This window comes from Protopterus annectens, chromosome 2.part0 (assembly GCF_019279795.1).
Source record: "Protopterus annectens isolate FY-2018-M chromosome 2.part0, PAN1.0, whole genome shotgun sequence".
Classification (NCBI taxonomy): domain Eukaryota; kingdom Metazoa; phylum Chordata; order Ceratodontiformes; family Protopteridae; genus Protopterus; species Protopterus annectens.
In genome coordinates this window covers 467,405,356-467,430,062 of record NC_056728.1, presented here as the reverse complement: position 1 = coordinate 467,430,062, position 24,707 = coordinate 467,405,356, and positions in this window count along the sequence as shown.

Here is a 24,707-nt window from a genome sequence, read left to right as displayed (position 1 = left end):
GAGCAAATACAGATCTGTCACTTTTAAGATATCCTATAAAGGAAATTTCACACCCTCTTTTGTTGCAGATTTTAAAAAGCTTAAATGTGCCTCACAAATGTCTTACAGTCTAAAGTAAATAAGGAAAAAATATAGGCATCAAGTTTTCAGTTTGTTTTTCACTCCTGGTATTATACCCACTAAACACATATGCGATTTTTGCAACAACTTTTCCAAGTAATCAATATTCTGTCTCAGTTGTTGTCAAATAAATTCTACTTCCTTATTGATTTACTTATGGTTAACAGATATTCTCTGTGTCCCACAATCTACGATATCAGACTGTTTAATTTAGTATGCATTTTATTCAAGAAATCATGCTGTGCCTGGGCGGTCTTGTGATATGTATCTTCTTCTCAGGTTAGAAACAATAGCTGCTCAGACATCATTAATGACTTGTATTCTGACACAGATTTTTAAATTTAGCAATTAAATACAATCCCCCTTCACTAGCTATTATTATTTCTTTAGATACAGTTCTCACTTTGCCATCATAATATGTGTCAGCCACTCCCCACACCCACCGCTAAAAAAGGCAATGGCTTTAAAATGACCTGGAGGTAGCAGAGGCAGATGTTTCGTACATCCAAAGAAAGGAGAAGTCTCAGAATATCTGGGAGTTGATGTGAGACATATGTTGGTAGATGTAGCAAGAGAAATACAAACAGAGTGGTGGTTAGGTTTAGCAGTAACCTGCTCAGAGAGAGAAACAGAAGGTATTCTTAATGAGTAGAACTACCTTGGCAAAAGTTATAATCATAACTTGATATTGCATGTGGTTTGCAACTTACCTATCTTCCTGTGGAATATCCATTTCTGGGAGAGTTCAGGAAGAACTGGAATAGTGGGTGTCAGGCCCTAAAGTGGGTAAGAACTGCAAAGTTAAGGTTAAGGGTTGGACATCCCTGGGGCGGTTGGGCCTGACACACCTCCCAGCCTACACCTTGGCCTTTGGTGTCAATCAACAGATTAGATGAGAGCTAGAAGTGAAGACAATGAAAGCTGGAAAGTGAGATACAGAATGTGAAAATGGGACTGGAATTCTGGGATTATCTGCCAGCAGATGATGGAACAGAGGTGGGGAGAAGTGGCAATGGAGTTGCAGAAGGGTATTATGAAGCGCGGGTAATATAAAATAAGAATCACATAATGATGAAGAGCATACGGTGTGATGGAGATGATGGAGTATTTGGAGCAGTTGTCATTTGGTTGAGGCAGGTTGAGTGGGGAGATTGAAGTTGATACCATTTCTTAGTTTAGTGGAAATAGAGACAGCCCCCCTCCCCCAAAAAAAGGACTGGTGAGAGCACGACAAATAAAGAGGAAAAACAGAGCCAAAGAAGAGTGGGACAGTATACACTGATATAGCAGAAATATGTTGAGAGGGAAAACACTGGCATCACATGTTAGGTGGAGCTCAGAGGAGCATGTAAACTCATTGAGGATGAGTAGCAATGAATGGGAGGTATTTAGAAGATTAAGGAAACAGCATGATATCTCAGACCAATAGATGTAATTCCTACATAGGTGGTACGCAACTCACAAGAGATAAGAGGGATGAGGGTATTAGAGAGATAGAGAGAGAGAGATGTTGTTGGTGATGTGGTTGAAATAATATAAGAATGAGGTACATGTTGTGGGACATCCCAAGAGAACTGATATTTAGAAGATGGAAATTAAAATGAATCCAATAATTTGGAAAATGGACAGCAGATATCTGGGAATTCTCGGTCAATGGGATACTGTTGGTATATGGGGTGGGTGAAAAGAGGAAGGTAAGTTATACTTGTGTATCCACTCAGGTAATAATCAAATGCTAGAGTTGTGATGGGAAAGACAGAGATAACTGAGAGCATGTTTTTAGGAGTGTAATGAATTGTCAGTTTTTCAAACCCCCTATTGAATACTTTGTTAGAAATGTTGAGGGAACAAATGGTTGTAAGCGTGGAAGTTATTGACCTCCCTCCTTTTTTTGCTTCATACTTTATGACTATCACAGTTCATCTCTTGGTCTACCAATTCCGCATCCTGCTGTGCTAGATTTTTACTGACTCAGGCTGTGGATCTTGAGGACAAAGGGGGGATGGGCAGTGGGGGTCATACTGATGACTGTTTCTGCCTGATGCATTTTTTTAATTTCATGGCCTACTCTCATTTTTCTTCATTCTTCTCACTGATGGCTACTCTCCTCTAGCAACACGGATGTCTAGTGGAGCATCCACCACCTGGGATAAGCACACCTGCCTCTCCCTGCCAGTGCTTCAGACGTGGGCTGTTGTTAAGTCTTTGTCTCTGTGTGCTATGGTGCTGGCCTTAGGAAATTAATCTTTTGAGGTGGTTCACAGCCTCTGAATTGCCTAGACATGGTAAGGCCATACTAACTTCAATGCTATTATAGGTTCATAGGCAAATGCTAGTTTGTCAATCTGTAGACTATTATAAACCTAGCTAATAACCAGGGGTTAGAATCAAACCTTGAAACTTGTGTCTGTGAGACAAAGACCTTAACCACTGTGTCAATGCCCCCACACTGGCTGCCAAAAAAGGAATTACTAAAACAAAAAAATGAAAATGAAAATCTAAACTAACTGTAACTAAAAAAACTGAATATTGTAAAGGAGATATAAGAAACGGAGGTGGGATCTTTGGAAAAGGGAATGAGTGAATAGCATAGAATTAAATGGAAATTTGTGGGAACAATACATGCAGAATACTGTTGAAGAGGAAGGGTGAGGTTTAATGAATGGCAGGAATTGAGCATGTTATGTAATACTGGAGTTAATAACAATTTTTAAGAAGAAAATATATATTTATACTGCATGAAAACAATGAGAAATATCACTATGGTTAGATTTTTCTATTAATAGGTTCATAGGTTCATAGGTGGTTACTAGGCTATTGACCCAAAGGCCTTTATAAGCCTAGCTTTGTGTACCCAAAATAATACTAGAGAAAACCAGTACAAAGGATTTTGTCTAAACTTAAGATCTTAGTTAGCAACGACTACCCATATCTAAGAGAGTCATAGGTGAAATCCCCAGCAGGAATTTACGGTCTCCCATCCAGTCATCCAGGCTACACATAAACAGGGTCAGATTTGATGTGAATTGGTAGCCTGTTTCAAAAGAGTGGCAACTTATGAGAGACTTATGTCTTTCTAGCAGGTCCTATTTATGTCACAGGCCAGGTTAAGATCATTGGAGTGGGTGACCCTTGTCCCATTTGAGTTGTGTATGTGCATCATTTCCATTAGGTTTGGATCCGAGATGGCTCTGTAGGCCAGACACACATCTCCTTTAAGTAGTCTGCATGCTACTGAGTACAGTGACAGTGACTTCAGTCTGTCAGTGTATGACATGTGCTGGAGTCCCTGAATTTTCTTGGTTAGAAATCTTTTAGGTTTCTCAAGTTGCTGCAGCTGTCTGGTAAGGTGCATACGAAAGGTAGCATTGTACTCAATTATTGGCCTGATAAGGGTTGAGTACAGAGGAGTTATGACCTCTTTCACTCTTGAGGCAATGCCTTTGCTAATGAGATGTGCGACATAAAATACATTCTTTACCACAAGAATTTAGGCTACGATCAACTTGCTGAGGGTATTGAATGAGTATGAATTTTATTTCAATTGTGATTTAATAAAAATGTTAAAAAATTATTATTTTTACGCTGAAAAAAAGTCTGCCAAGACAAAAATTGGCACTAAGTGGTAAAATGGAGGAAGGGGTGTCAATGCAGGTGGATTAGGGATTGTTAACTTTGATGCAGAAAACTGGTAATATAAAACCTATTATGGAAAATTATCAGGTAGTATTAAAAGTATTAGAGGAGAGGAGTGATGGATGCTCTGTAAAGTAACTGGAAATATTTACACCTGAACTAGTTTCCAGTCATTATTCTTTAACCATGTGCCACAAACAATAACATCAATCTTATGTGAAGGTAGCACATTTTCCAATAAAATATATTATTACTGCTCCTAACATTAATAACCAGATCAGGTAAATCAGAGTTTGTTATCTGTGAACTTGAGCTTTATTTGATTGGATGCATCTGTAACTAGCCTGCAAGTTCCTCTCAAGATAGCCTGCTTGAAAAATTTCCCCAAGTATCCAACTCTTTTGCTCTGGTGATTTTATCAGGCTGTGTCTCTGGTCTCCACACAATATAGTGATCTGATTTCCAAAATCCCTCCCTCCCCTCTTTCATTGCTATTGTCTGTTGTATAAACTATTTGTGTATGCCTCCCCCCCCCATTGTTTTCCCTAGATCCATGATACTGAGTGCCCACTCAGCAAACCAGTATTGCTATTAAGTAAACCTCCTTTACTACATATTACCTCATGTTCATTTTCCTGGAGCTCAGCAAAGAGTGGAGTCTTAGCTTGCATTCCAGAACTGTTCCACTTATATCCAGTATCATCCAGCCAAAGTTAAGTAACTTTGATTGCTAAATTGCACTCAAGTTATTTTGAGTGATTGCTACTGTTTGCTGCGTTTCTCTGTATTTTTTGTATAAAAAATCCTCTTCTTTTCACTGCTACTACTGTAATGCTGTTTTGAAATCACCATCAGCAAGGGTTTTCTAGCTAGATGTTTAATTCATTTGTAGTAGCATTGCACTTGGAGGTCTCCTGTACTGTGTTTTACATTAGGAGGACTGAGTTTATTCATCTTGTGGCAGGAGGTGTTTGCCTGGTCTATCTGAGTTGAGAAATACACAAAAGGACTAGTAGTGCAGTCACTGTATTGGCCAGGGGCTCATTATTCAATTTTCTGTTTTTTCTGTGCTGCTATAAATTTTGCACATTTGGTATAGTAGCAAACACCTAGAAAAATAATTTTCCCTATGGGATGGTCCATGAAACCATAATGTGTAAAGTGGCAATATAGAGTAAATACCTTGCATCCCGACAAGCTTAGAGCAGCTAGTTGGGTGTCGCATGGAAATACCTGCAGGTTTAGTAGACTTCAATATTGTGTAAACATTAAAGTTAATAGAATTTAGTACTGTTTAGCACAGTTTGCCTCAGTTAAGCACCCTTATTAGTCTGCACCAACAAAGCACCTTTAATAGCCTTCTAACCCTAATACCCCACCCTATTGTAGCTCATCAAAGTACTGCATAGTATGAATATGCTATTTCCTAACTTCCTTGTTGCCAGCTTGGTGGAAATGGGCATCTTGAGATAATGTAGCAATTGTCTCATGTTTACTGACAACCACTTAACCCTTAAAGAAGCAAACACAGTATGCGAAACATGTACTGGATGCTAAACTCTCGCATGAAAGTGCATCTCAGGTTGTTGAAACTATGCACACAACACCTACCTCACGTAGCACACAGCACATACATAGACTAATGTATGCTGCGACACTTAAAAGCAATCTTCCTAAACAACAAGGATCGCCTAGACCACTAGTTGTCAAAACTATGCCTCAGCAAGCGCAAAGGCACTCAGTAAAAACAACACCTAACACCGCACATACTGTCACTCTCAGTGGACCCCAAACACTAAGACCCTAAGACAAGCAAACACTCTTCCCAGGACTCTCGTCACGGGGAACTCCAATGTAAGATATGCTCATGCCCCTCTAAATAGGCTGAACAAGGAGAATATAATGGTTAGAGGCTTATCTGGAGCCAGGATGCACCAAATCACACACTGAAGTCATTACACCACAGGTACCAGCATGGTTCCATTATAGTCCATGTAGGCATAACTGACTTGAGACATACCTTCCTGGACTATAAGAAGAAAAACATTTAGAAGCCCTCAGGCTATGTGTGTCAGGCTGATATGAGCTTAGCACTGAGCAGCATGTTACTATGACCGAGGAAGATGCCACAATATGAGCAAAAGATGATTGATTTTAACAATCGGCTGTCTTTCTGGTGTCATGCTAAGGGGAACCAATATTTGTCAGCTTGGGAGGACATGGGTAACAGATCATGTTGCTTTACAAAGAATGGTCTATACATGTCTTTTCTTGGCTTTCAAATACTGGCTAGAACTTTATTCACCTCTTAGTGCCCTTTTTTAGTCAATGCCAAATTGACAAACCTACTGGCATAGCAAAATCAACTCAGCTCAACTAAAGCAACAGAAAGTACCCCAGCAGTGCAAGGTTTTGGTGGCCTTTCACACTTTTAGACCAGTGACTGAACAGACAAGGGCTAAAGGTAGAGGTATCTCAATATACATCAATAACATGCATATCTCAAGGGTGGCCATACAGGATGATGTTCTGGAGTTCCTCTATATGCAGATCACCACAAAATCCTGTACCATATCTTAGCCAGCAATAGGTCATCCTCCATCTCCCAAGAACTTGCAATGTGACCTACTGAAGATACTTAACATCCAACCTAACACTCTACTTATGGGAGACTTTAATTATAACTCTATAGACTAGGAATTCTACACTGCCTCATATCTACAGGCACAAAGATTCCTGGACTTCATAAATTCAAACAACCTTAACCAAATAGCGAATACACCCACTAGAGGCTCCAACATATTGGACCTCGTGTTCACAAATATAGGAGAATGCTGCAACCCCCCCCCATGTCAGTTAAGATAAAACCATAATGTTTTCTCCTTCAAAATCAAAATCAGCTCCATAATCCCATTAAAACCAGTAATGCTTAGGAGCTATTCCAAGACAAATTACATTTTGTTAAGTGATAGTTTGTCAAATTTCAATGCCTCTTCAAACCCTGAGAACACAGTAGCCTTTGCTGAATTGCTCTCAGAAGCTCTGCACAGCCATGTCAATTGGCTGCATAAAAGCTACTATACCTACTAGAAGTAAGCTTAGGACTAGTCTCAGAAACAAACCACCCTGGTGGCATACCAAATTAAATGGGATATACAACAAAAGGGAAAAAATTGGCAAAAATCAAGAAGGGTAATTCTCCTAAAGATAAAACCTCTCTCATCAAACTATATAAGCAATGTTTTGGTTAAGATAGCCTCCAAGGCAAAAGATAACCATAAGGCCTTCTTCAGGTTTCTCAGATACCTCAAGGGCAGCAGTCATCAATATGCTGAACTGATGGTTAATGGTGCCACGTTTATTGAGCATGGTAATATAGTGAACCTGTTAGTGGACAAATTCATTTCCAACTTTACCCCTCTCTCACACCCAATAATCCTCCAAAAAATATCCTCAGTCATTACCTCTCCAACTATAACTAAGGAGCGTGTACTGGTTGCATTCACTAAAGCCAAGAACACGGCCTCAATGGGACCTGAAAACATCCCAGAATTCCTCCTGAACAGTCTAAAATATGACTTATCAGGACCCCTAGAATCATTATTTAACTATAGTCTTAAAATAGGCTTTGTGGCATGTGCAGGGAGGAAAGTGATGGTCCTCCTCCTTCAAAATGGAATACCTTCAACAGATTCTAGAAACTTCAGACTCATTAGTTTGACTAGTCTTACTTGAAAAGCCTTGGAAAGAATTATCAAGGAAATTATCAGCAAGGACATAGGAGGCCTCCAGACACTGTCCTCATCCCGGTCTGGCTTTGTCAAAGGATGGTCATCCTTACTGAATCTGGTGGACTTCTTTGAAAAGGTCACTAAGGCAATGGATGAAGGGAAAACTGTGCATATTACCAACCTAGATCTGGCTAAAGCATTTGATACAATGCCCTACTCGAGCATTGTCAACAAACTTAACAGAACTAAGTATAAACCCCTTTATAATATACTGGATAGCTAGCCGGCTCACTGATAGCACCCAGGAGGTCAGAATCAGCTAGGCCACCTTCACAAAGAAGCTGTTCACCACTGGAGTTCCACAGGGCTCTGTGCTAGGCCCACTACTCTTTGGCATCTACTTCTTGAATGAGAAAGTCAATGTCAAAGGTCTCCAGCTAGCCAGGTTCTCAGATGATTGCAAAACTAGGAGCAATCATTGAATGTCCCCAAGATGATAACACCCTTCAGGAAGGTCTAATACAAAAAAATACTTGGTGCCAAAGCCATGACTTAAAACACAATACCAAAAATGCATTACAGTACTTTATGGAAAGTTGGCCACCCTTGATGACTATGTCATAAAATAAAACACCCCTAAAAGTTGATTCATTTGTCAGGGATCTGGAAACTTATGAAGTTAGTAACCTAGCCTTCAACTAACATGTGTCCAAGGTAGTAAGAAAATAAATCTATGTTACTCAATTTATAAGCAAGGGCATGGCATCTAGGTCCAGAGAGGTCATTATACCACTGTACTCAGGCCTCATCAGACCCATTATAAAGTATAATACCCACTTTTTTATGTACCTCTCCAGGCACATGCGGCTACTAGAACCTCCACAAAGGATCCTTAAAAAAAGAATACAGGGAGTAAACACAATGTCCTATGCTGATCGCTTCCAAGTCCTGTCTCTTTACTTGGTATCATACAGACTTCCAAGAGGTGGTCTTTGATTAGCATACAAGGCATCCCTGGATCCTGTTTTGATGAACTTTTAGCACACCCACAAAACAAACAACATCACTAGAGTAAAAGACCTAAATTTTGTTTGTAACATAAATAGGACATGTTAAAGAGACAGACATGTTTCTCAGAGAATCCATTCTCTGGAACAGGCTCCCCATCCTTTTGGAGCAGAGTACCTCCATGTTTAAGCATAACTTAGACCAATAGATGGATAATCAGAAATTCACACCTGGTGTGGAGTCCATGTGTCTGACACAGAGGCAGTCAGGAAATCATCCCCTATATAAACCAAATTTATGGGTCACATTTTTGATTGCACAACTAGACTTTTATAAGGGCCCTAGTGTTAGTGTTCATTTTCCTAGGATACACCTATGAACCTATAAATTTCTGACATGGCAAAACTCCTGCTTTGTGCTAGTCAAATGTTGCAATATATCTGCTGCAAAAGTAATATTTCTTTGTCTTGACAAGTGGTCTTCATCCTGCCTAAATACAGACATCACAAAATTAGGCTTGCGTGTTTCTATAAATTTTCATTATTTTTTTAAATGGACCATTTTTTTCATGTAGCTATTCATGCAAATAATATTTTCACTCATACTGACTTGACTCTCCTTTCTATATGTGGTTTATGAAAAATATTTAGTAACTCCTGAACAAGCTATGTTATCTAAGAGGACTATAAGTTTCCTACTAACAGTCAGCATGAAATATTTCACCTGAAATTTATTTATGTATTTATTTTATTTGTACTATATTTAATATATATATATATATATAAAACAAATGCCCATTTTCACGGGAGACCTGGGGAGAAAAGCTCCACATACATGAGAAAAATATGAAAGCTATAGATGTGTACAATTCGTAGAGCATACAACAGAGCAAACAATAGAATATCATGGCATAGAATGATAAGAAATTACAGAAGTATACAACTTAAAGAGTGCACAGTAGTATTCCTGTAAAGCAAAAATATAATGCATTTGAATAAGAAAGCACACAAAGACTATATACAGTTATATACATTCATTTAACAAAATACAGTTAGTTATGGTAGGTTTTTATGAGTTTAACATATGGGTAGTGCAGAGGAAGATTTACCTGAATCGTGGTAGTTGGTGTGGTAGTACAGCTAGCCATGATCAGTACAAGTACATTGTCAGGTCTGACTTGAGGTGGGATTTAAATTGGGTTTTAATGCTGGGACTGCTGGTTTGCAGTCTGATCTCTGGTGGAAGAGAATTCCAGATTTTAGCAGCTGTGAAGGAGTGGAGGGATTCCCCTGAACTATGTCAACACTTAACTTCAAGAAGAGCTTTTTTAGTGGATCTTAGTTGATGAGCAGAATTATGACAATTGTGTAAGTCTGAGACAGCATGGATCTTGTTTGGATGTACAGCAAGTGATGAGCCATGGGCAGCTGGTTATAGTTTAGTAGGCTGGGGAGTTCTACCCAACCTAGTTGTTTTATGAGTGACAGTGGTGGGAGTGGAAATTAGAGATGGTTGCGAACCTAGCTATTTTATTATAACACATGGACAATTTTTTAGATCTGTCTTGTTAAGGTTTGTTAATACAGGGAATGCATAGAGCAATGTAGAGAGAAGGTGAGTTCTGGATATAGTGATTTTGATTTCCTTGGTTAGGTAATTTTTGCAGTGGTATAAAGTTCCACGTTTTTTATGGACTTTGGATATGGTTTGGGCTCTATGTTTGTCAAACTTTAGGTTTTGGTCAAGTATTACACCAAGAAGTTTAGCTTGTAATACAGGGGAGACTCTGGGTGTTATCTGCAGAGTTGATAGAGAAAAGTGTAGGATTCAAAAGTTTTGGTTGGGTAGAAAAGCATAACTTGGGTCTTTTTGGGGTTAAGTATTAATTGAGAGTTTTTTAGCCAGTTTTTAATATTGGAGAAGGCCTCTTTGGTTATAATCTGGAGTGTATGGAGTTAGGGGGCAGAAAAGATCAGTGTTGTATCATCTGAATATTGAACTGTTATAGCTTTCTGGGTAGCGGTGTGGCCGAGACCACATGATCGACTTTCGGAAAGCTGACCATGTAAAATAAACGCAAAAAACACAACAAACACTTACCTTAAAACTCCACCCCCCACACCCCCTGTAACTTAAATATACCAGCTCCGAGATAACACTACAGTGTGGAAGAGGGAAAGTTTCCCACTCCACACTGTATGGAGATAGCAGTTCCCCATGGTCGGCTTTTCAAAAGTCGATCATATGGTCTCGACCATATGAAAGTTGACTTTGTGAAAAGTCGACCATGTAAAGAAGACCCATATAAATATATATATATATATATATATATATATATATATATATATATATATATATATATATATATTTATATATATATATTTGCTCATAACATGTAGTGGAGTCATACCCAGCACCATACCTCTACACTTCTTAGTGCAATAATTCTGGACAAAGGCTGTCAAAATGGAGGGACAATGGTCCAAGAACAGGGACATAATGTACGTACTGCAGTTATAAATGTAGAATGTTGCTACAGTAACAGGGTTTGTGTCAGGATACATGTTCAGAAGGATGTGAGTTCTGAAACTGAAATGTATGTCATCATTTACTGACAGAAATCCTCACATCATCACAGTGATTTACCACAGACATGAAAATAACGATTCTGTGGAACAGAACATACATATGAGTAATCCTGGACAGTCTGAAACAATCTGGCCAGTCGACAGGTATGCTCAGAACCCCTTAGTGCAACAAATCTGGACCAAGCCTGACAAAGGTGGGGTGTAAAGCCATGAAACTTGGAACATATCCCAAATACTGGAGTAGATAAGGTGACACAGTTGATGCAGTAACACCTTCCTGTCTGTTGTACCATATATTGGCTGGAATAGCCCAAGTCCAAAACCAAATTACTGCCCACTAGTTACTGACATAAATCTTCACATCATCCCACTGATGTGTCAGATGTACATAACAAGTATGGGGGACAGGCAACAGTACATCTGATAAATATTGGGACATAACAACACAGTAGGGAAACTACACTGAGCTGCTAGGAATGTCTCCAAGTAGTGTCTAAACTACAGGCAGACTGACACAATACTAGCCCAATTTTGCTATGGGGGAATACACATGTAATTGCAAATATATCAGGCACTACAGGGATGTAACAGCACTGACCAACAGACACAATCGTGAAAGTGCATATCCAGAACCAAACTCACTACATTCAAAGTGACATAGTGGTAAGCCACAGGAATAGTAGAGTATATGGACTGTGTGAACAAAATCATCAGCATGTTTCATGTTTACCACTGACACACTACCCCTATTTATACTGGCCCAATTCACAGTGTAGTCTGACAACTGACTGTAGTATGAGACATATGTCAGTCTGCCCCTAAAACATATACAGCTGATAGACAACCAGAAGCTGGAGCAGCATGCAAAGTCAGATAGAAAAGGACTCTCAACACTTACATCTACCCCCTCCCTACACAGGCCAAATAACACATTCACAATACACTGCTACACAATCCTGACAGTCTGTCAACAATTGACAGAAATACATAATCCTCTCAACTGTATAGAGTCCCACAGAACTTCCAGGCTTTGTCCTCATATATAAGGCCTTCTACATGTAACATGTCTGGCAGTCTGATACATCACTGGGATGATATCTGGAATGAAGTCACTATATAATGATATACTATACCTATCCACCTCTTATAGTATGCATCTCAACAAAGCCTGACATACCTGGGGGCAGAGGCCCAAACACAGGGGCATTACTGACATACTGCTGTCATAAACTGAGAAAGTTGCTAGTGTAAAAGGGTTGTTGTAACATATCTGTTCTGAGGTATATGAAGTCAGAAACACACATGGATGTTACCATTTACTGACTGCAATCCTCAGAGTATGCTACTGAATTTCCAAGGCCAAAAAATGTGTGAGTAACACACCAAATATAAGAGTCCAAACTCTGGCCAGCCTGTGGATAGCCCTACAGTTGAGAGTTATATCAACCGGATAACACTATCAGACTTAAATTCATGCAGAGCAGCGATATCCACACAAACCCTGTCAAACTAGCATTACTTCAACTGTATAACATCAATACTTACATTCTGTCCCTATGTATAGAACATTCCCCCCGAGTTTGTTGGGCTGTCTCCACAGTGTTTGTTGTAAGAGGTATTCCCAACTACACTCTGTGATGCTGTTCATCACACACCTCCATGACGTACTCCTCCCAGGCAAGGAAAAGGGGCAATGCCCACATGAAGTACTCAGTTATAGGAATGTGTTTCCATGCTATTGGGTATGGGAATGATACCACAGCTGTTCATCATGCAATTAGCAAGTGGGGGACTCCAACTGGTGCACAGGCCATCAGCTGCTCATGAGCATTACCTACTAAAGGCAAGTTGCTGCCTTTACAAAACAGATGTATATCCTACATCTGTCTCAGAGAGAGGGAGAGAGAGAGAAAGAGAGAGAGAAAGACACTCTCTCTCTCACACACACACACACACACACACACACACACACACACACACACACTGAGACTGATGGATTATACCAACTGAAATGAAAAAAAAACAGCTGTGTCAAACAATTAAGCATGTAATGGAATGTAGTAGGGGTATGTAAATGTAGAAAATAGGAAGTTCACACAATATTATGTCTCAACAACACATGCTGTACTGATATATTGCTGAGCAGAACCTATGGCCATAGCATCTGTGTCTGTCTGCAGTGACAAAGAACACAGGTCAGGGCCCTGAGTCACCCAGAAGAGCCGGACGCTGTTGAAGACTGGGGGGGGGCACTTAGTGATCTAAAAAGGGCAATTTTATAACTATTTACTACCACAACATAGGTTCACTTGGACGACTTTTTAAGCTTAGCCAATTCCCTTTTGGTGCTTGATTCTTGAATTAACATTTTCTGATTTGTCTTACCTATCCCATGGCTGATAATTGTATATTAGCCCATTACCTGCCTGTTTCGCCCCATTTACCATAAACACTAATGTGTGCATACTGCTTTACTTCTACAATGATTATTTGGATTTTATTTTATTTTTTTACATTTTATAGCACAATGCACAAACACTAACAGATGTCTGCTAAACAAAGCAATATTGTCTCATAATGAAAACAGACTTGGCATTAAAACTACTTTGCCCTTGAAACTCACATTCATTGAAACAGCATTAAAACCCATACCACATCCAATAAAATGCATATGGCCAGTGGTGGATAAAGATTACCTTTGGGCTGTTTTCAAATCAGAGGCCTCTTGCGCACAAAACAAGAAACATACATGTGTTCTTTGATACACCTTCCTGACTTTATTAAATTATATTCCTTGTATAATACAGCACACTTGTTAGACTTAAGTTAGAGCGCATTTTAAATTTATTGTTTGAACATTGTTCCAGTAGGCAATGAAGCAAAATGCATGCACCAATAATGACAAAACTGACCTGTTCAGAACATTTCCATGATAACAGTCTACTTCTACACACAATATATATATATATATATATATATATATATATATATATATATATATATATATATATATATATATATATATATACAAATACAGAATCACAGTAGTTTAAGCCATAGGTATGTTGCACAGCTTCTTGCACTTATTTTCAATTGGGGGGGGGGGCAAAAGGCCAAACACCAGGGACACATTTTAAACATTGCTTGTATAATTTTGGAAAGTTGCTTGCATAAGATGTTGTGTTACCACTATACATGTCACTGCCAAGTCATGACCCCAGAACCCTGTGCATTTCAGTCAGAGCAACACACTACTAAGCTAAATCAGTAGTTTCCTGAAAGACAGGAAGACAAACTTAAATGGCTATCATTTAGTGAATCACTTCTCACTTAACACCACAGCTCTCAACCTCTTAGCACAAAAATACAGAACAAAGCCAATAATGGGGGAATACAGCCCCAAAATAGGGACACATTTCAAATTCTGATCTTATAAACTTAGAAAATTGCTAGCATAAAAGGTTTTGTTTTACTGCTCCTGAAAACCAGAGATTTAATGAGGAACAGAAGAAAACAAAAATGTGAGACATAAATTCACAAGTGATGGTGGCAACGGACTTTATGCTCTTTTTACCTGCACCCAAGGTACAGGGTTTGAGCCTGTGTACCTCTAGCCATCAGATGTATCCTGTTGGGGGTATTTTCACACAGACACACCACACTCTCTAAGGCTATATAATACTGAAGACAGTACTTTCTTCTGGTGCAGCAGCTCTGCATAAAGAAATTCTTCTGCCCGAACGGCAGTTAAAGAAAAGCCGGGACTGAAGAGAATATACACACACCCTCTCTAAAGCTATATATCTGCTCAAACAGCAGTTAAAGAAATCCACGGCTCTGAAGTTGGAAGAAAATAAAATAAATCCTTCTGCCCGAATGGCAGTTTGTAAAGATGGCTCAGCTCTGCAGTTAAATAAAGAAATCCACAGCTGAAGAGAATAAACTTTTGAACGGCATAGTGCATAACAGTAAGTATCCTGTACCACCCAGTATTCAAAGCGCATGACATGCTGATATCATTGCGCACATGATGACGAGTTATTCGGGATGGAGAGGTTGCAAGGGCTGCAAAAGTGGAGGGCGCCCCTCCCCCCTCGCTCTATGGTTCCGGCGCCCATGGAGTAACCCCAGGAAAGGATGGCTCACATATGACTACTGTTGGAGTGTGTGTTGCACAATACTGACTGTGACACTGCTAGGCCAGCTACTAGGATGTCGCAGATATCCATATGTTAATTGTCAATAGAAATATGATACACATGTTTGTCTCAGACATCTGATGGACCTATACAGGGTATTTGCATACTTAAATACTGTCACAACTGTGTGTGTTGAACTGCATGTGATATACTGAGCTCATACAATTCAACTGTCCAGTGTTATGCACACTGACCATATGTATGCCTCATATTTGTATTGTCATCAAGAGTTGTGTCATGTCAGGCAAATAATTGTAAACCTGTAAACACTGACATTACAACATCACCTTCTCTTTCTTTTGGCTGTAACTGTTAGTGGTCACCACAGCAGATCATCTGTCTCCATGTCTTTCAGTCCTCTGCATCTTGCTCTGTCACACCAACCACCTGCATGTCTGCTATCACCATGCACATACACCTTATCTCAGGCCTTCCTCTTTTCCTTCTACCTGACAGCCTCATCCTTTCACAAATATACTCAGCATATATCCTCATCACATGTCCAAACCAACATAATCCTGCCATTTTCTGGCTTTGTCCTCAAGCTGTCCAAGCTGGCCTGACCCCCTAACATACATATCACTAATCCTGTCTAACCTCATCACACCCAGTGCAAATCTTAACACCATTAACTCTGCTATGTCCAGCTCTGACTTTTGCCTCTTTTTTCAATGCCAATGTCTCCAATCCATACAACACAGCTGGTCTCACCACCCTCTTGTAGACCTTCCCTATCACTCTTAATGGTACTAGTCTGTCACAAATCACACCTGACACTCTTCTCCACCACTCACATCCTGCCTGTACTGTTGTCTTCACCACTCCCCCACACTCGCCATTACTCTGTACTGTATTTCCAACTATTTACACCTATCCACTTTTGAAAACTGTACTCCCTGCATCCTCATCATTCCTCTATCCTCCCTCCCATTCACACACATATATTCTGTCTTAGTCCTGCTGACCATCATTCCTCCCCTCTCTAGACCATACCTCCACCGGGTCTATATCAAAATACCGAAGGGGTACAATGCTGAATGTGAAAACATTGAACCCAAAATATCAAATGGTGAAAATAGCAAAACACCAGAATATCAAAATCTTACCTAATGTAAGATTTTGGTGGGCCGTTCCATGGCTTCGCTATTTCCTCCACTGTGGTGGGAGAGTTACGGACCTTAGGGTTAGGGTGCGGGTTAAGGTAAGTGGATAGTTAGTAATGTATGTATGGTGTAGTGTAGGGTTGCATTTTGTTAACTGTATGTGTGTGAATTAATTAGTTTGTTTGTGTATAGATTTGTAGGGTATGTGTGCGATAGTTATGGACCTAAGGGTTAGGGTGCGGGTTAAGGTAAGTGGACAGTTAGTAATGTATGTGTGGTTTAGTGTGGGGTTGGGTTTTGTCATATGTATGTGTGTGGTTTATTTAATTTGGTGTGCTTGTGTTGGGTGTATGTTTCTCGGAACAGCATTTTTTCCCTGGGAAAAAAATTTGCTATTCTGAGCGTTCAGTGTTTTCAATATTCAAAATTCCAAGTTCGAACATATGGTGTTCAACATTTTGGAGTTTCATATATATGATAAAGACCCACCTCCACCTCCCCCGGGTCTCCTCAACCTGTTCCCTACTCTCACTACAGACCACAATGTCATCTGCAAACAGCACAGTCTAGGGGGACTCCTGTCTGATCATGTCTGTCAACCTGTCTATCTCAACTACAAATAAGAAAGGGCTCATAGCTGATCTCTGCTGTACTCCTACTTCCACCTTAAACACACCTGTCACTCCCAATGCAGAACTCACTGCTGTCACACTAGCCTTGCACATATCCTGTAGCATTCTTAAGGATTTCTACGCCACTCCTGACCATCTCATACAATACCACAACTCCTCTCTAGGCATCCTTTCATATGCCGTCTCTAAGTCCACAAAGACAAAATGCAGCTACTTCTGACCTTCTCTGTATGTCCCCATCAACACTCTCAGAGCAAACATTGCATCTGTACTGCTCTTTCCTGGCATGAAACCATACTGCTGATTAGTAATCCTCAACTCCCTTCTTAACCTAGCTTCCACAACCCTTTACCATTACCTCATGCTGTGACTGATCAATGGTATCCCAATGTAGTTGCTACAGCTCTGCATACCACCCTTATTCTCATAATCAGTACCCAAACACATTTTAACCACTCCTCATGCATCCCCTCACTTTCCAAGATTACAGTAAACAATCCGATTTAAAAGACCACTGACATTTGTCCTAAACACCTCCATGGTTCCACAGGTATGTCATCTGGACCAATAGCCTTTCCATTCTTAAATCTCTCCATAGCTAACATTACTTCCCCCTTGAAAATCTGTTGCATGTCCTGATTCACCATACCTACATCATTCAATCTTCTCTCTCTCTCTCTCTCTCATTCTCTTCATTTAACAGCCCATCAAAGTACTGTTTAAACCTGCTAGATACACTCTATTTGCTTGTGAGTGCACTTCCTCCATTATCCTTTATCAGCCTTATTTGCTGCACATCCTTCCTAGCTATGTGCCTCTGTCTAGTCAATTGGTACAGGTCCTATCCTCTATCCCTGGTGTCCAACCTTACATACAACCCTTCAGATGCCCCATCCTCAGCCTTTGCCACCACTCTCTTTGCCATGCACCCCATCCCCCTATACACCTGTCTACCTTCTTCATCTGTCTGACAATCCCACTTCTCCTTGGCCAACCTCTTTCTCTGTATACTCCCCTGTACTTCCTCATGCCACCACCAGGTCTACTTGTCCTCCTTCCTCTGTGCAGATGTCACATTGAGCCCCATGCTACTCATTTTCCTTACTAGCTCAGATGTAGTTGCCCAGATATTTGCTAACTCTTCACTGCCACCCACTGCCTGTCTTAAGTCTTCCCTGAACTCAACCTCACAATCACCCTTTCTCAATTTCCACCATTTGATCTGTGGTGCTGCCCTCACACTCCTCCCCCTCTTCTTGATCACCAACATCATCCCACAGACCAGCCTTCCATGCTGCCTAACTACACTTTCCCCTGTCACCACTTTACAGTTACCAATCCCCTTCAAACAGGCCCACCTGGATAGGAGACAGTCCACCTGTGTGCATCTTCCTCCACTCTTGTATGTCACCCTATGCTCCTCAGTCTTGTAATACTATGTATTCACCACACCCATGTCCAACCTCTGTTGCAAATGCCACCACCATCTCACCTTCTGTATTCCTTTGCTTGACACCATATCTACCCATCACTTCTGCATCCCCTCTGTCTCCTTCACCAACATGTCCATTGAAATCTGCTCCAGTCACCACTCTCTCACCCTTGGGTACACTCATTACCATGTCATCTAACCACACCAAAGTACATCTATCTCATCCATCACACACACAATTAGCGGAGCATATGCACTAACAACTGTCATCATTACACCATCAATTCCCAGCCTCCTGAACATCACTCTACCTGACACTCTTGTCACCTCCACAAACACTCTTGGCATAATGTTCCTTATGTTAACCCCTACACCAATTCCCCTCCCATACACACCATGATAGAACTATTTGTACCCAACTCTGATACACACAGCTTTACACTCCTTCCATCTGGTCTCTGGCATAGACAATATCTCCACCTTTCCTCTGTCCAGCATATCAGCTAGCTCTGTCCACATACCAGTCATACTCACAACATTAACAGTTCCTACCCTCACTACCACACACTTAGCCTTTCCCCTCTCTGCCTGCCATATGAGTGTCATACATCCTCCAGGGTATGTCTGTGAATGCAAAGGCTACTGCACTATCAAATGACATACATGTGCTACAGCAATATGAAAACAGTGTCACTAATTGTGGCCCATAGCCCACCATGTATGTGCGGTGTCCTCCAGATGTCCTGCCCTAACAGGGTGACATGATTGACTGAGCAGGAAGACTGAAATTACAGTGTGCCGCACTGACATAGAACAGACATGTATAGCAGGTATTACCTATGCATGTATGGGTAGGTGTACCTGGCTGCCTCATAACAACTGACATGGGATGCAAAACGTCAGATGAATAAGCTGTACATGTTGTACACATGTGTAACCTAAGTTTCTGTGCATCCAATAGAGTTACACTTCTACAGCTACTGGTGGTGTCATTGCCCTGACACAGACCTGGGTAGTATAATAAGCATAAATATCACATTGAAATTGTAGAGGTGGCCAACTGTGTTCTGACCCTGTGTCCATGCCTGCTACAAACAGATATATGACCACCCACATAGCTGTATGACCTCAGAAATACCTTACTTGTAAAAATCTGTCTCCACCAAAGTAGAGAAAACCCCTTTGCTGGACAGCAGCAGTGCACAAAGCACATAATGTGATGCTATATTGGTTATACAGGGCAAAGTACAAGCAGGCACCAACTGGGTGGCATGTCAACCTTTGTTAGAACTAGCATATTAGGTCACAGGTGGATTACTGTAAGGCTAACTATGAGTACAGATTGGACACATCCACTAAGGGCAATCACAAAGCCATCTTCACATATGTCTGCAGTCTCAGAGGCAACAACCCAACCCACCCTGTAATGGTGGTCAATCACAGCACATACACACACCATAGCTACAGCCAACCTGCTGCAGATAGGCTTAGAGCAAACATCACCTCCTGGATCACCATCAGTATAGGTGGATATGCACAGCACATGCACCCCTCCCCTCATCATCATGGATCAGGTGCAAACTGCTTAATCCAAGTTAACAAAAGCAATTCTCCCGGTGCCTGATAACATTCTTGTCTGCATCCTACATGAACGCAGGCATATGCTTCCAGCTCCATTACACACTGTATGCAAGCAGACCCCGGGTACTATTGACATCTCATCTGCAAGGAACATGGCAACTGTCATCCCTCTACACAAAAGTGAATGATGAATGGTGATTTATGCAATGTACTGGCCCTCACTGGGGGGAACATGACATATACGGACAAGGAGTACAATGCATGTTCATACACTGCTGCTAGGTACAGGGGTATGATGTGTTTGTAAGTGGAGGCTAATGATAGTTCATATTCATGTGCTGGCTATGTAAAGAACTTTAGGAAATGTCCTGAGGTCCTGTGATATGTTTCCCTGTTTATATCTTCCAGGTGCCATGCAGCAGCAACCATCACAGAAGGTGAAATCTTAAACTATGCCAGCCTTTCTGGCCATAGCCAAAATCTGCAGAATCGGACTGCCCTGTGGGATGAGACCGTCCACTGAGTGAATGTCTTGGGCCACCATGGATGCACATATGATCAGGTCAGGCACAGAGCAACTGACCTGATACATCATGCTTGGCAAAGGCCTGTTGCTGTAGCAAGAGACCGTACTGCTACCAGTGGGGGGGTCAGCCACATAGGCCCCACTTACAGGTGACAGAAGAGCTCCTTGCCAACTTTGAGATACCCCCACACAAACTCAGACATGGGAAACAGCAGTCGTGGAGGTGGGTGGCACCTAGGCAACAGGCAAAGAGCATCCAAGCAAGGCCAAATGACACATCAGTGTAATGAGGTAGCATTTAAACTGTCTTCTACAGATTCTCTAGATGCATATGTCAGTGCAAAATAAATTAGTGGGTGGGGTGCAGAGATGTAGCGTTCATCTTGTACCAATGCTTAATGTGAATCTGCTGACAATACATCTCCCTCACAACTACATAGATCCCTCTGGTCTGCACATGGGACAGCAGCCTGAACCTAGTAAGTATGGGGTTTTCCTGGTGTGGCTCACCAGTACCCCAGGCATGCTAAAGTTAATGCATGTGACCATGCACACAACTGTTACACTCAGCCATTTGGCAATATCTGCATGTTCACCTGTGGTGGTGTTTACTGCATTGCCTCACAGTGGTCATCACAGGGGCCTATTTGCAGGAGATGTCATATATCCATAGCATACCTCACAACCTGTCATCGCAGGACATCTGGACAAAGACTGACAAAACGGGGGGACAAAGGCCCAAAACTAGGGTCATATTGTAGAAATTAGTGGTATACAGTGCATATAAATGGCATACACACCTGTTAGAATGCCAGGCATTTGTGATATACAAAAATGAAAGCACAATAGACAAGTTCAAAATATTGCCAACCTTTCATGTGACCTATAACCTGTACAATTCAATTGTAAAGCAAACACATCTGTTAGGGAAACAAAAGTGACACATAACAATAGTACAGCAACTTAGATGCATATGTGAGCACAGGATGAAGATAGTACTGTGTTGAGGCAATTTTCAATATAACTACAGCAGTACATCTTATTTGGTACACAACAGCCATCAATTACAGAGACTCTTTGATTAACAGCAAATAACGGTCAGCTGTCCTACCAGGATTATCCTAACATACACCCAGTTGCCTGCTACAGCAACATCCATGGTTCACATAGAGCTGATGAAGCTGCTAAGGGACCACATGTTTGAGATGTTTCAGCCTGGAGAAGGGTACCAAAACATTTCCACAGCATTACACATACCATGGAACACAGTGCAGACAGTCATCAAAAAGTGGTGAAAATATGGGGCTACAGTGACATTGCAAAGGAGTGGACATCCCACCAAAGTCTATAAGAATACAAGACCAAAACTGGCTTTGAAGGCTGCCAGGAGCCCTTCAGCAACATTGAAGGAGTAGCGGGGATCTCCGGCAAGTACTGGGTGTGTACTACTTGTCACAGCAATCTTCCATGGTCTCTATATGTCCTGCCTATAGGGTAGGTTTGGAAGATGGCAGAAGTTCCTCACACCAAACAATATCCAGGCCCAGTGAAAATTTCAAAACATAACATCAGGTCTCTAAAAAGCCAGTGGGAAAATGTGTTATGGTAATATGGGACCATGGTTGAACATTCTTTGGCCACAATTCTGACAGGTGTGTTTGGCGCAGTAACACCACTGCACATCACCACAAGAACACCACCCCCACAATGAAGCATGGTGATGGCAGTGTCCTGCTTTGGGGTTGCTGTTCAGAAGCTGGAACTGGGGCTGTAGCCATGTTAGAGGGGATTATGAACAGTTCCAAACACAGGTTCCTTGTGGCTCCAAAATGTTCTGGTGTCTGCCACATAGCTGTGGATGGTGAGGAATACCACCTTTCCACACAACAATGGCCCAAACCATACATCCATATCAACAAAAGGATGGCTTCACAAGAACACATGCAATGTTCTGCACTGGCTGAGTCAGAGCCCACACCTACGTCCAATAGGATATATGCAGGGTGACCTTAAGAGGGCAGTGCACAGAGGATGCCCTTGCAATCTGACATAGTCTGAGGTGTTTTGCAAGGGAGAGTGTGCAAACATTGGCAAGTCAAGATGTGCCATGCTGATAGACACCTTCCCAAGAGGACTGCATGCTGTGATTAAATCAAAAGGTGCTTTAACAGTGTGGTAACAGAGTATTACTTTAAGGCTGTGCACACTCATGCAACAAGCCTATTGTACCTATTTCAGTTACCAGATGTTACCTGTAACTGATGTGTATGTTCTGCATTTGGATTACACAGGTTATATGTCATATGAAAAGATGGCAATGTTATGACCTGATTTCTGAGGTCTCATGGGATATATCATGAAAAACTGGCATGTTAACAGGTGTGTGTACATGTACTATATCCACTGTAAGTTTGAAAGGTTGTTTGAGTAACTGGCTTTGTTTTAACATGCATGCACTGCAGGTTATGCAATCTGCACCTCACATTAGGACATTACTTAGTGGCACCAATCACAGGCCAACCCAGCAATGTATCAGACAAATACATGAGTTATGAGGAACATACAAACATACCAAGCATATGAGCGACACATGTAGATATTCAGCAAAGCCCTGTACAGTTGGGGGTATGTTCTGTAGGAGTTGATATAGTGCTATACAGGTGAACAGCAATAATTTAAATGGGTGCAGTGTGTGCTAGGTGAAGGACCATCACCTACTAACACCATTCACATATCCCAGAGGTGTATATTAGTAGTGACGGTAATTGGAAAGAGCTGCACTGCATGATCCTGAGGGTCTATCCAGAGTGTGTATGTTATTGTCTGGCCATGTGTCGTGAATGCCCCCAGTTGGCTAATGTGAAGTGTGTGTAATGCCTTTGAGGCACCACACCTGTATGTGTGTGTCTGTGTGTCTGTGTGTGTGTGTGTGTGTGTGTGTGTGTGTGTGTGTGTGTGTGTGTGTGTGTGTGTGTGTGTGTGTGTGTGTGTGTGTGTGTGTATAAATACATATACCAGCAAACCTTATAGTGCTGATAGTAATTTACATATGTTGTATTTCTCTCAGAGGTGGACATGGTGGCTGCGGTCCCTCTTGCTCTGATACTGATGTGAGTGTCTCTGCAGATTCTGACCATGATGATACTCCTATTGAGGCACAGGTGGGATTATCAGGGACTGATACTGTGCCATCGGTTGGCATCCCATTATTGTCAACCCTATCCCTGCACACAGTCACAATGCCCACACATACCCCATCACCAGTGGCCACAGATAATGGACAGTTGGTGGGTGGTGGCATGGAACAGGCTACTGTGGTGACCATGGCAAGTGAAGGTGCAGGCACTAGCCATAGCCAGAGTGCTCGTGAAGTCCCACACAGGCAGATGTGCAGAGGTGCTTGGAGGAGGATTGCAGCCCATCATGCCCCTGTTGCAAGTGCCACAACAGCAGTCACCAGATGCATGTTCTGGGACATCATGGGGAGACAGGCACTTAATTAACATAATATCAGACATATACACAGGGTCATGGATGAGCACATCCCTTGTGTCTGTGGTGATATGAACTCACTGCAGCCATCTGTGAGCACACTGGGGTCATGGATAGATGGTGGAGGAAGACCTTGGCACTCCTCAACTGTGGAATATCTGTACTTGAGCATTTGACAGATGCTGGCCAGCAGCCATGTGGCTGTAGGGCAGCACCATGATCAGCTAAGGGTCTACATGGCCATGCACCATCACGTTCCCATGCTGGCAGTACTACCAGCACTACTGAATTGGGTGTGCTGTCCATTCCATGATGCAACGGGTCATGGGCACGTGATCCTGGCTGGTCCCAACAGGGGCATGGATCCAGCAGGCAGCAGTCACCATCGGGGAGTAGTACAGCATCTGGACTCGGCCCTGGTGGTGGCAGTGATACCCTCAGCAGGCCCAATTTCCATGTCTGTGGCCAGAGATGGTGAACAGTACACCCTACCATGCACGGCCCACAGCTGTCCAAAATACCACTCTGTAGGGCACCCATATGGCATGACTGTGTGCATGCAAACACACACACATCACTATCAGACAGGTCACCTCCACACACACACACACACACACACACACACACACACACACACACACACACACCACCCCTGCACA